Raw genomic sequence first — 11,468 nt, 5'->3', positions numbered from 1 at the left:
AGACACAGTACGGTAGTCCACGGCTGTAGCTACCTCTGTGTCGGCAGTCGCTGGTCCATCCATAATTGTATACCACCTACCCGTGTTTTTTTTTTTCTTTCTTCTTGATACATACTACTATAGTAGCTTACTGTAGCAGTCTGCGGTGCTGCTGAGCTGACAGTATCCAGCAGGTCCGTCATCAGTCATTACATAATAAATATATATACCTGTCCGGCTGCAGTACTAGTGATATTATATATATATATATATATATATATATTAATTTCATCTCATTATCATCCAGTCTATATTAGCAGCAGACACAGTACGGTAGTCCACGGCTGTAGCTACCTCTGTGTCGGCAGTCGCTGGTCCATCCATAATTGTATACCACCTACCCGTGTTTTTTTTTTTTTTTCTTTCTTCTTGATACATACTACTATAGTAGCTTACTGTAGCAGTCTGCGGTGCTGCTGAGCTGACAGTGTCCAGCAGGTCCGTCATCAGTCATTACATAATAAATATATATACCTGTCCGGCTGCAGTACTAGTGATATATATATATATATATATATATATATATATATATTAATTTCATCTCATTATCATCCAGTCTATATTAGCAGCAGACACAGTACGGTAGTCCACGGCTGTAGCTACCTCTGTGTCGGCAGTCGCTGGTCCATCCATAAGTATACTAGTATCCATCCATCTCCATTGTTTACCTGAGGTGCCTTTTAGTTGTGCCTATTAAAATATGGAGAACAAAAATGTTGAGGTTCCAAAATTAGGGAAAGATCAAGATCAACTTCCACCTCGTGCTGAAGCTGCTGCCACTAGTCATGGCCGAGATGATGAAATGCCAGCAACGTCATCTGCCAAGGCCGATGCCCAATGTCATAGTACAGAGCATGTAAAATCCAAAACACCAAATATCAGTAAAAAAAGGACTCCAAAATCTAAAATAAAATTGTCGGAGGAGAAGCGTAAACTTGCCAATATGCCATTTACCACACGGAGTGGCAAGGAACGGCTGAGGCCCTGGCCTATGTTCATGGCTAGTGGTTCAGCTTCACATGAGGATGGAAGCACTCAGCCTCTCACTAGAAAAATGAAAAGACTCAAGCTGGCAAAAGCACCGCAAAGAACTGTGCGTTCTTCCAAATCCCAAATCCACAAGGAGAGTCCAATTGTGTCGTTTGCGATGCCTGACCTTCCCAACACTGGACGTGAAGAGCATGCGCCTTCCACCATTTGCACGCCCCCTGCAAGTGCTGGAAGGAGCACCCGCAGTCCAGTTCCTGATAGTCAGATTGAAGATGTCAGTGTTGAAGTACACCAGGATGAGGAGGATATGGGTGTTGCTGGCGCTGGGGAGGAAATTGACCAGGAGGATTCTGATGGTGAGGTGGTTTGTTTAAGTCAGGCACCCGGGGAGACACCTGTTGTCCGTGGGAGAAATAGGGCCGTTGACATGCCTGGGGAAAATACCAAAAAAATCAGCTCTTCGGTGTGGAAGTATTTCACCAGAAATGCGGACAACATTTGTCAAGCCGTGTGTTGCCTTTGTCAAGCTGTAATAAGTAGGGGTAAGGACGTTAACCACCTCGGAACATCCTCCCTCATACGTCACCTGCAGCGCATTCATAATAAGTCAGTGACAAGTTCAAAAACTTTGGGCGACAGCGGAAGCAGTCCACTGACCAGTAAATCCCTTCCTCTTGTAACCAAGCTCACGCAAACCACCCCACCAACTCCCTCAGTGTCAATTTCCTCCTTCCCCAGGAATGCCAATAGTCCTGCAGGCCATGTCACTGGCAATTCTGACGAGTCCTCTCCTGCCTGGGATTCCTCCGATGCATCCTTGCGTGTAACGCCTACTGCTGCTGGCGCTGCTGTTGTTGCTGCTGGGAGTCGATGGTCATCCCAGAGGGGAAGTCGTAAGCCCACTTTTACTACTTCCACCAAGCAATTGACTGTCCAACAGTCCTTTGCGAGGAAGATGAAATATCACAGCAGTCATCCTGTTGCAAAGCGGATAACTGAGGCCTTGACAACTATGTTGGTGTTAGACGTGCGTCCGGTATCCGCCGTTAGTTCACAGGGAACTAGACAATTTGTTGAGGTAGTGTGCCCCCGTTACCAAATACCATCTAGGTTCCACTTCTCTAGGCAGGCGATACCGAGAATGTACACGGACGTCAGAAAAAGACTCACCAGTGTCCTAAAAAATGCAGTTGTACCCAATGTCCACTTAACCACGGACATGTGGACAAGTGGAGCAGGGCAGGGTCAGGACTATATGACTGTGACAGCCCACTGGGTAGATGTATGGACGCCCGCCGCAAGAACAGCAGCGGCGGCACCAGTAGCAGCATCTCGCAAACGCCAACTCTTTCCTAGGCAGGCTACGCTTTGTATCACCGATTTCCAGAATACGCACACAGCTGAAAACCTCTTACGGCAACTGAGGAAGATCATCGCGGAATGGCTTACCCCAATTGGACTCTCCTGTGGATTTGTGGCATCGGACAACGCCAGCAATATTGTGTGTGCATTAAATATGGGCAAATTCCAGCACGTCCCATGTTTTGCACATACCTTGAATTTGGTGGTGCAGAATTTTTTTAAAAACGACAGGGGCGTGCAAGAGATGCTGTCGGTGGCCAGAAGAATTGCGGGACACTTTCGGAGGACAGGCACCACGTACAGAAGACTGGAGCACCACCAAAAACGCCTGAACCTGCCCTGCCATCATCTGAAGCAAGAAGTGCTAACGAGGTGGAATTCAACCCTATATATGCTTCAGAGGTTGGAGGAGCAGCAAAAGGCCATTCAAGCCTATACAATTGAGCACGATATAGGAGGTGGAATGTACCTGTCTCAAGCGCAGTGGAGAATGATTTCAACGTTGTGCAAGGTTCTGCAACCTTTTGAACTTGCCACACGTGAAGTCAGTTCAGACACTGCCAGCCTGAGTCAGGTCATTCCCCTCATCAGGCTTTTGCAGAAGAAGCTGGAGGCATTGAAGGAGGAGCTAAAAGGGAGCGATTCCGCTAGGCATGTGGGACTTGTGGATGGAGCCCTTAATTCGCTTAACAAGGATTCACGGGTGGTCAATCTGTTGAAATCAGAGCACTACATTTTGGCCACCGTGCTCGATCCTAGATTTAAAACCTACCTTGGATCTCTCTTTCCGGCAGACACAAGTCTGCTGGGGTTCAAAGACCTGCTGGTGACAAAATTGTCAAGTCAAGCGGAACGCGACCTGTCAACATCTCCTCCTTCACATTCTCCCGCAACTGGGGGTGCGAGGAAAAGGCTCAGAATTCCGAGCCCACCCGCTGGCGGTGATGCAGGGCAGTCTGGAGCGACTGCTGATGCTGACATCTGGTCCGGACTGAAGGACCTGACAACGATTACGGACATGTCGTCTACTGTCACTGCATATGATTCTCTCCCCATTGAAAGAATGGTGGAGGATTATATGAGTGACCGCATCCAAGTAGGCACGTCAGACAGTCCGTACTTATACTGGCAGGAAAAAGAGGCAATTTGGAGGCCCTTGCACAAACTGGCTTTATTCTACCTAAGTTGCCCTCCCACAAGTGTGTACTCTGAAAGAGTGTTTAGTGCCGCCGCTCACCTTGTCAGCAATCGGCGTACGAGGTTACTTCCAGAAAATGTGGAGAAGATGATGTTCATTAAAATGAATTATAATCAATTCCTCCGTGGAGACATTGACCAGCAGCAATTGCCTCCACAAAGTAGTACACAGGGAGCTGAGATGGTGGATTCCAGTGGGGACGAATTGATAATCTGTGAGGAGCGGGATGTACACGGTGATATATCGGAGGATGATGATGAGGTGGACATCTTGCCTCTGTAGAGCCAGTTTGTGCAAGGAGAGATTAATTGCTTCTTTTTCGGTGGGGGTCCAAACCAACCCGTCATTTCAGTCACAGTCGTGTGGCAGACCCTGTCACTGAAATGATGGGTTGGTTAAAGTGTGCATGTCCTGTTTATACAACATAAGGGTGGGTGGGAGGGCCCAAGGACAATTCCATCTTGCACCTCTTTTTTCTTTCATTTTTATTTGCGTCATGTGCTGTTTGGGGAGTGTTTTTTGGAAGGGCCATCCTGCGTGCCACTGCAGTGCCACTCCTAGATGGGCCAGGTGTTTGTGTCGGCCACTAGGGTCGCTTATCTTACTCACACAGCTACCTCATTGCGCCTCTTTTTTTCTTCTTTGCGTCATGTGCTGTTTGGGGAGTGTTTTTTGGAAGGGCCATCCTGCGTGCCACTGCAGTGCCACTCCTAGATGGGCCAGGTGTTTGTGTCGGCCACTAGGGTCGCTTATCTTACTCACACAGCTACCTCATTGCGCCTCTTTTTTTCTTTGCGTCATGTGCTGTTTGGGGAGTGTTTTTTGGAAGGGCCATCCTGCGTGCCACTGCAGTGCCACTCCTAGATGGGCCAGGTGTTTGTGTCGGCCACTAGGGTCGCTTATCTTACTCACACAGCTACCTCATTGCGCCTCTTTTTTTCTTCTTTGCGTCATGTGCTGTGTGGGGAGTGTTTTTTGGAAGGGCCATCCTGCGTGCCACTGCAGTGCCACTCCTAGATGGGCCAGGTGTTTGTGTCGGCCACTAGGGTCGCTTATCTTACTCACACAGCTACCTCATTGCGCCTCTTTTTTTCTTCTTTGCGTCATGTGCTGTTTGGGGAGTGTTTTTTGGAAGGGCCATCCTGCGTGCCACTGCAGTGCCACTCCTAGATGGGCCAGGTGTTTGTGTCGGCCACTAGGGTCGCTTATCTTACTCACACAGCTACCTCATTGCGCCTCTTTTTTTCTTTGCGTCATGTGCTGTTTGGGGAGTGTTTTTTGGAAGGGCCATCCTGCGTGCCACTGCAGTGCCACTCCTAGATGGGCCAGGTGTTTGTGTCGGCCACTAGAGTCGCTTATCTTACTTACACAGCTACCTCATTGCGCCTCTTTTTTTCTTCTTTGCGTCATGTGCTGTTTGGGGAGTGTTTTTTGGAAGGGCCATCCTGCGTGACACTGCAGTGCCACTCCTAGATGGGCCAGGTGTTTGTGTCGGCCACTAGGGTCGCTTAGCTTAGTCATCCAGCGACCTCGGTGCAAATTTTAGGACTAAAAATAATATTGTGAGGTGTGAGGTATTCAGAATAGACTGAAAATGAGTGGAAATTATGGTTTTTGAGGTTAATAATACTTTGGGATCAAAATGACCCCCAAATTCTATGATTTAAGCTGTTTTTTAGTGTTTTTTGAAAGAAACACCCGAATCCAAAACACACCCGAATCCGACAAAAAAAATTCGGTGAGGTTTTGCCAAAACGCGGTCGAACCCAAAACACGGCCGCGGAACCAAACACAAAACCAAAACACAAAACCCGAAAAATTTCAAGTGCACATCTCTAGTTGACATCCAATGAGGGAGAAAAGTCCCCACTCCAACGTAATTTCCAAAATAAGGGAGCACTCACTCACCAGTCTTCAAGCAGCAAAAATGAGTAATTTAATCAGACCATCAGCATGCAGTTCACATCAACGTTTCGGTCATGGTTCTGACCTTTGTCAAGATACCAGTGAAGTGAAATTGTGCTACCTATATACCCCCAGTAGAACCTCCCCCCAATTAGTCTCAGCAACTTCCCCAACACCCCATAACAGACAAATACAGACATAAAATAAAACATCAAGTACATACTAAAAATATCCAAGGATCACAGTTGTATATATCAGATCCACATATCCAATGTCTCACCTTTTCCTGACAGCAGCCGCCGCTGTGCAGCATAACACAGAGCTGGTATAGCGTCGTGTATTCCACCGCTGGCCACATTTCCGGTGCATGGAATGCACACGCCGAGTCACATGACCGGAACTCAGCGCGCTCCATGGCAACAAGCTGTTGTCAGCGCGCCCCAGCCGGTGCGATCATGTTTACTTTTAGATGCTGAGAATTGAAGCGCCTGTCAGCGCTTCCCTAATACATATTTATAGCACCTCAAGGAATATATAGATGTCAGCAAAGGTTGGGCTACAGATCAGGGATAGGTGGTCACAGTATATAATTTATAACACTGGAAGGAGTAACATATAATGGGTATATCTCTAAAACCATCATATTATAAAACATAACTTATAATAATATCAGTGTATTTTCTCAATTAATAATAAGTATTAATAAATTGCAAAGATCCATAGGAAAACAAGTAGCCGACAACAGGAACATTCCAAAAAAATAGAAAAAGATAAAGAACATAAAATAAAATAAAAAAATGATCACATTATACCAGAAAAATACTGTAGTGTATTCCATCTTTTAGACCACGGGGTCATATTGTATCTAATCTATAGATCCAAGCCGCCTCACATTTCAGCAGGAGTTTAGCCCGATCTCCACCTCTTTTTGGTAACTCAACTCTGTCAATCACCATACTTTTCAAGGTCGCTAGAGAATGGCGAGCTTCACAGAAGTGTCTAGCGATCGGTTTATCTGAGTTGCCACTTGCTATATCATTCCTAATTGAGAGTTGGTGGTTAGCCATTCTCTCATGAAATGGGCAAATGGTCTTGCCCACATACATTAGAGAGCATGGACATGTCAAGATGTAAACAAAGTCCGAAGTGCAGCTAAGTCAATGGCGAATAGATATTTTCGCTCCCATGTGTGGGTGATGCAAAAATTGACCAGTAGTCATACTTCTACATGTGTTGCAATTTATACACCTAAAGCACCCCAATTTTTTAGGCATCATCCATTTATCTGGGGCCTGTGTCACTGGTCTGTCAGGCTGCATCAGGATGTCTTTCAAATTATGAGCACGACGGAAACTCAGCAGTGGTTTGTCAGGTAATTTTTTCATAATAGTCGGGTTGGTTCTCACAACTGGCCATAGTCTATTGACCGCTTTTCGAATCGCAGACCTAGCTGTGCTGAATGTGGTAGTGATGACAAAAGGGTTATCCTCCCTTCTTTTTTTATGTGAAATCCCTGCATGGATATTCTTTGCCTTATGTAGGCACTTATTGATGGTCTGTTTGTCACTTCCCCTTGCCTCAAATCTATGTTTCATCTCATCCAACTGTACAGCAGCAACTCTCCCATCCGAATTGTTTTGGAGATCCCTCAAGAATTGAGACACAGGCAGATTTTGTTTCAGTGGTCCAGGATGATGGCTATCAAACGAAAGTAGGGTGTTCCTGTCAGTCGGTTTCCTATATAGTCTGAAACTATAGCCCTCATTGGTGGTGCAAACACTAACATCAAGAAAATCTATTGTTTCTGTATTAAAGTGCATACTAAATCTGATTGTTGATTCGAGTCCATTCATATATTCCAACATCTTCTGTAGGGACTCCTTCGTGTCTGCCCATACCAAAAAGATATAATTGATAAATCGTCGATAGAAGGCGATACTATCTCCAAACAGCGGGATGATGTTCACATTTTCATAAGAATCCATATACAGGTTCGCATAAGATGGGGCGATGTTGTTCCCCATCACTGTACCTGCCGTATTGAGATAGTACCGCCCCCCAAAGCTAAAGTAGTTACAAGTCAAAATTAGTTAAAGCAATTCCATCAAGAAATCAATGGGAGGAGAACCCATATGAGAAATATTTAAAGCTTGTCTAGTCATAGCTAACCCTTCCCCATGGGGTATCACCGTATATAAAGACATAACATCCATGGTAACCAGAATCTTCTGGCCAACATGGGACTGTAAGTTTATCAATCTCAAAAAATCTTCAGTATCCCTTAGGTAACTATTGGTTTTCTTTACACAGACTTGCAGAAAGCTGTCAACATATTGTGCCACATTAGAAAACAGTGAGTTACGTGCTGATATAATCGGATGGCCTGGCAGCCTATCTAATGTTTTGTATATTTTTGGCGATACAGGATCGGGCAGATCGGGAAGCCTGTTTTCAAGAAACCAATAGTATCCTCATCAATCCACCCATGAGTGAATGCAGTATCTAATACTTTATCCAATCGGCTCTTAAAAGTTAATACAGGGTCACATGGTAATAGTTTTTATGTCTCAATGTCGGCAAGTTGTCTCAACACTTCAGTGTGATAATCAACAGTATTCAATACAACAACTGCACCTCCCTTGTCAGCAGGTCTCACAGTAATACAGGAATTATTCTTTATTTCATAGAGAGCTTTTCTTTCTAACGCAGTAAGATTATATCTAATAATTTTTGGTTTTGCTAGCGACCACTTAATATCAAGGTCTAACATTCTAGTAAAGGTTTTAATACTAGAATTTTGCGATGAGTACTCTTATTTTTAAATGGTCTAATGACCTCAGTATTCAATCTCTCATTAACAAATTTCTCTGCAAGTCTTAATTTCCTACTCATTTTAAATCGATCTATAGACCCAGGGCCGGTTCTTGCCCTTTTGGAACCCCGGGCGGGAAATAGGGGCGTGGCTTCATACAGGGGGCGTGGTCAGTTACGCCCCCTGTACAGTAAAGTAGCGCCGCTGAAAAAAAAAAAAAAAAAGAATACTTACTATCCTCGCTCCCGACCGCTGCAGACCTCCGCCGGCGCCGCTCCTCTCCTCTCCTCGGATCTGCCATAGACAGACACTAGAGGTCAATTATGACCCCTAGCGTCTGTCAGTCCCACAATTCTGTGCGGTGCGCGATGACGTCATCGCGCACCGCACAGCAAAGGTCCTCTCCACGAAGGGAAACTAGATGCGTAGCGTCTAGTTCCCTTCACAGCGGGGAACCAGGGGGACACAGCAGGCAGCGGGGGGGCACAGCAGTAGCGGATCTTGCCCGGCGCCCTCCGGATGGTGCCGGCGCCCTCCGGAAGGCGGCGTCCCGGGCAAAAGTCCTGCTTGCCCTTGGCAAGATCCGCTACTGTATAGACCATTCAAAGTTGTTAAATTTTGGGGTAGGTATAAAGCTCAAACCTCTAGATAATACAGTAATTTCTGCGGATGAGAGCTTATGTGTTGACAAATTTAATACCGACTCTTCTGAGCTTTGGTTTGATTTTTATTTTGTATTTGCCCCGCTGGAGGTGGGGCCTTCTATGTTTATAGACAGTTCTCCAAACTGAGAGCGGGTATTTGCCTTCGGTAAGGTTTTTTGAATGTGTTAGAGAGTCAGAAGAGTCTCTTTCAGATGACGAGCAGCTGTCTAATTGTGATCGATCCTGTCTAAAACTGTTAGCCCTAAATCTAAATGTGGGGTTATCATTACCCACCAACCACCTGTAGACTCTATGGTCCTTATAGTCACAATCAACTTTCCCAAGCTTGGACCTTTTAAAAGTAATCAAATCTTTCCGATGTTTATCTATTTGTTGTTTAAGTTTAACCATCCACTGTTGGGTGTTGTCTTTCTGTAAGGATTCTGTAGCAATAGGCCTAAAGTCTGCAATCTCAGTTCTTTTTTTTTTTTTTCAAATCACTTCCAACCTCCTCAAACTAACAAAAGCAAATCAAAAGAACACTTGTTCAAAACAGAACACTATCTGCTACAAAAGGCAGGAGTTCCCCTCCCAATCGTAGGGATATTTTTCAGGTGAAAACCCCGGGGCATTTATTTCTTACGAAAATAATCAAATAGAAACTGCCCGTGTAGCAGAAGATCTACTTCTCTTTTTTTCAAGGTTCAACAATTTATGATATAAATCAAGGGCACCTTCAGCTGGTATTTGTTCAAAATCACTAAACTCTGATAGTACTCGTTCTACATCATCATCTGTAAGTGCTAATACATCATGTTTAGCAGCAAACAGGAGTTCAGTTGAAACAAGATTTTCCATTAGTATGACAAATATATCAATATGCACACTGGCACCAAATCAATTACTGTCAATATGTTTTGCACAACCAGTGTAGCTCACAAAAGTACAGATGTATCCTCATACACCGTTGCTCATAGCGCGCTATTTAGGGTCCTGAATCGCGAGTTGTAATAACGTTATGGCGTGCGTTGTGTCCCACGCCATGTAATACACATTTTCACCGCTAAAGTGAGCAAGTATGTAATAAACTTATACTTTCACGGTGTGTGTGTCCTGTTTTTTTGGGGGGTATTTTTTTAGTAGTAGTACTACAGGTACCAGCGGGCCCGGTTTTCCACCGCATGCTGGTACTTGTGGTTCTCCAAGTACCAGCTTGCGGGGGAGGCTTACTGGGACTTGTAGTACTGCTACTAAAAACAATATTCACATTTTTTCAAAAGGCTATCAGCCCCCCATCCGCCGCCCTTGGATGGGGGGACAGCCTCGGGCTTCACCCCTGGCCCTTGGGTGGCTGGAGGGGGGGACCCCTTGATTTAAGGGGTTCCCACTCCTCCAGGGTACCCCGGCCAGGGGTGACTAGTTGGGTATGTAATGCCAGGGCCGCAGGGACCAGTATAAAAGTGTCATTATGTACCTGGCTAGTGGAGCCCGGTGCTGGTTTCAAAAATACGGGGGACCCCTACGCTTTTTGTCCCCCATATTTTTGGAACCAGGACCAGGCGCAGAGCCCGGTGCTGGTTGATTAAATATGGGGGAACCCCTGTCATTTTCCCCCCATATTTTTTCAACCAGGACCGGCTCAAAGAGCCCGAGGCTGGTTGTGCTTAGGAGGGGGGACCCCACGCAATTTTTTTCTGATTTTTTAAGACTTTAAACAACTTTTTAAGGTACACAATGAAGCTCTGCACGGATCTCACAGATCCGGCCGGGATTCCTTGTGTTTTGTCAGGCAGTGTTTTACTCATCACTCCCGTAAAACACTGCCTGATATTACGAATCACATCGACATCGGAAAAAACGATTGTGCAAAACTCGGCAGCTTAGTGAATGATCGTATCAGGATTCAAAAAGTTGCAGTAAAATGCACCCGATACCATTCGAGTTCAAACACCCTTCAAAACGGCCAAAACACGAATCTTTGTAAATATACCCCCCATGGACTTGCTTTTATATTAGAGATGAGCGGGTTCGGGTCTCAAAGAACCGAACCCTACCGGACTTCACGCTTCGAGCCCGGATCCGAGTCAGGCTTGGGTTTTCCCGCCTGACTCAGAAACTAGAATGAGACAAAACGTCATCATCCCGCTATCGGATTCTCGCGGGGTTTGGATCCCATATAAGGAACCGTGCCTCGCCGCCATTTTCACTCCGGCATTGAAGAGTGTAGATAGAGGACGTGTCTCTGTCCTCTTAGTGTCCTCAGTGTCCATGTCTTGTGCTGCATCTGTCCAGTCACAGTGGTTGTGTCCTCTGCTGCCATATGTCCAGTGCTGCTGTATAAGTTCAGTCCAGTGGTGCTGTGTTGTGCTGCATCAATTCAGTGGTGGTGTATTGTGCTGCATCAGTCCAGTCACAGTGGTGGTGTTCTCTGCTGCCATATGTCCAGTGCTGCTGTATAAGTTCAGTCCATTGCAGTGGTGCTGTGTTGTCCTGCATCAGTCCAGTGGTGGTGTCCCTG

Source organism: Pseudophryne corroboree, chromosome 3 (genome assembly GCF_028390025.1).
Source record: "Pseudophryne corroboree isolate aPseCor3 chromosome 3, aPseCor3.hap2, whole genome shotgun sequence".
Taxonomy (NCBI): domain Eukaryota; kingdom Metazoa; phylum Chordata; class Amphibia; order Anura; family Myobatrachidae; genus Pseudophryne; species Pseudophryne corroboree.
The sequence above is the reverse complement of the archived record's forward strand: the minus strand, read 5'-3'. Positions refer to the sequence as shown.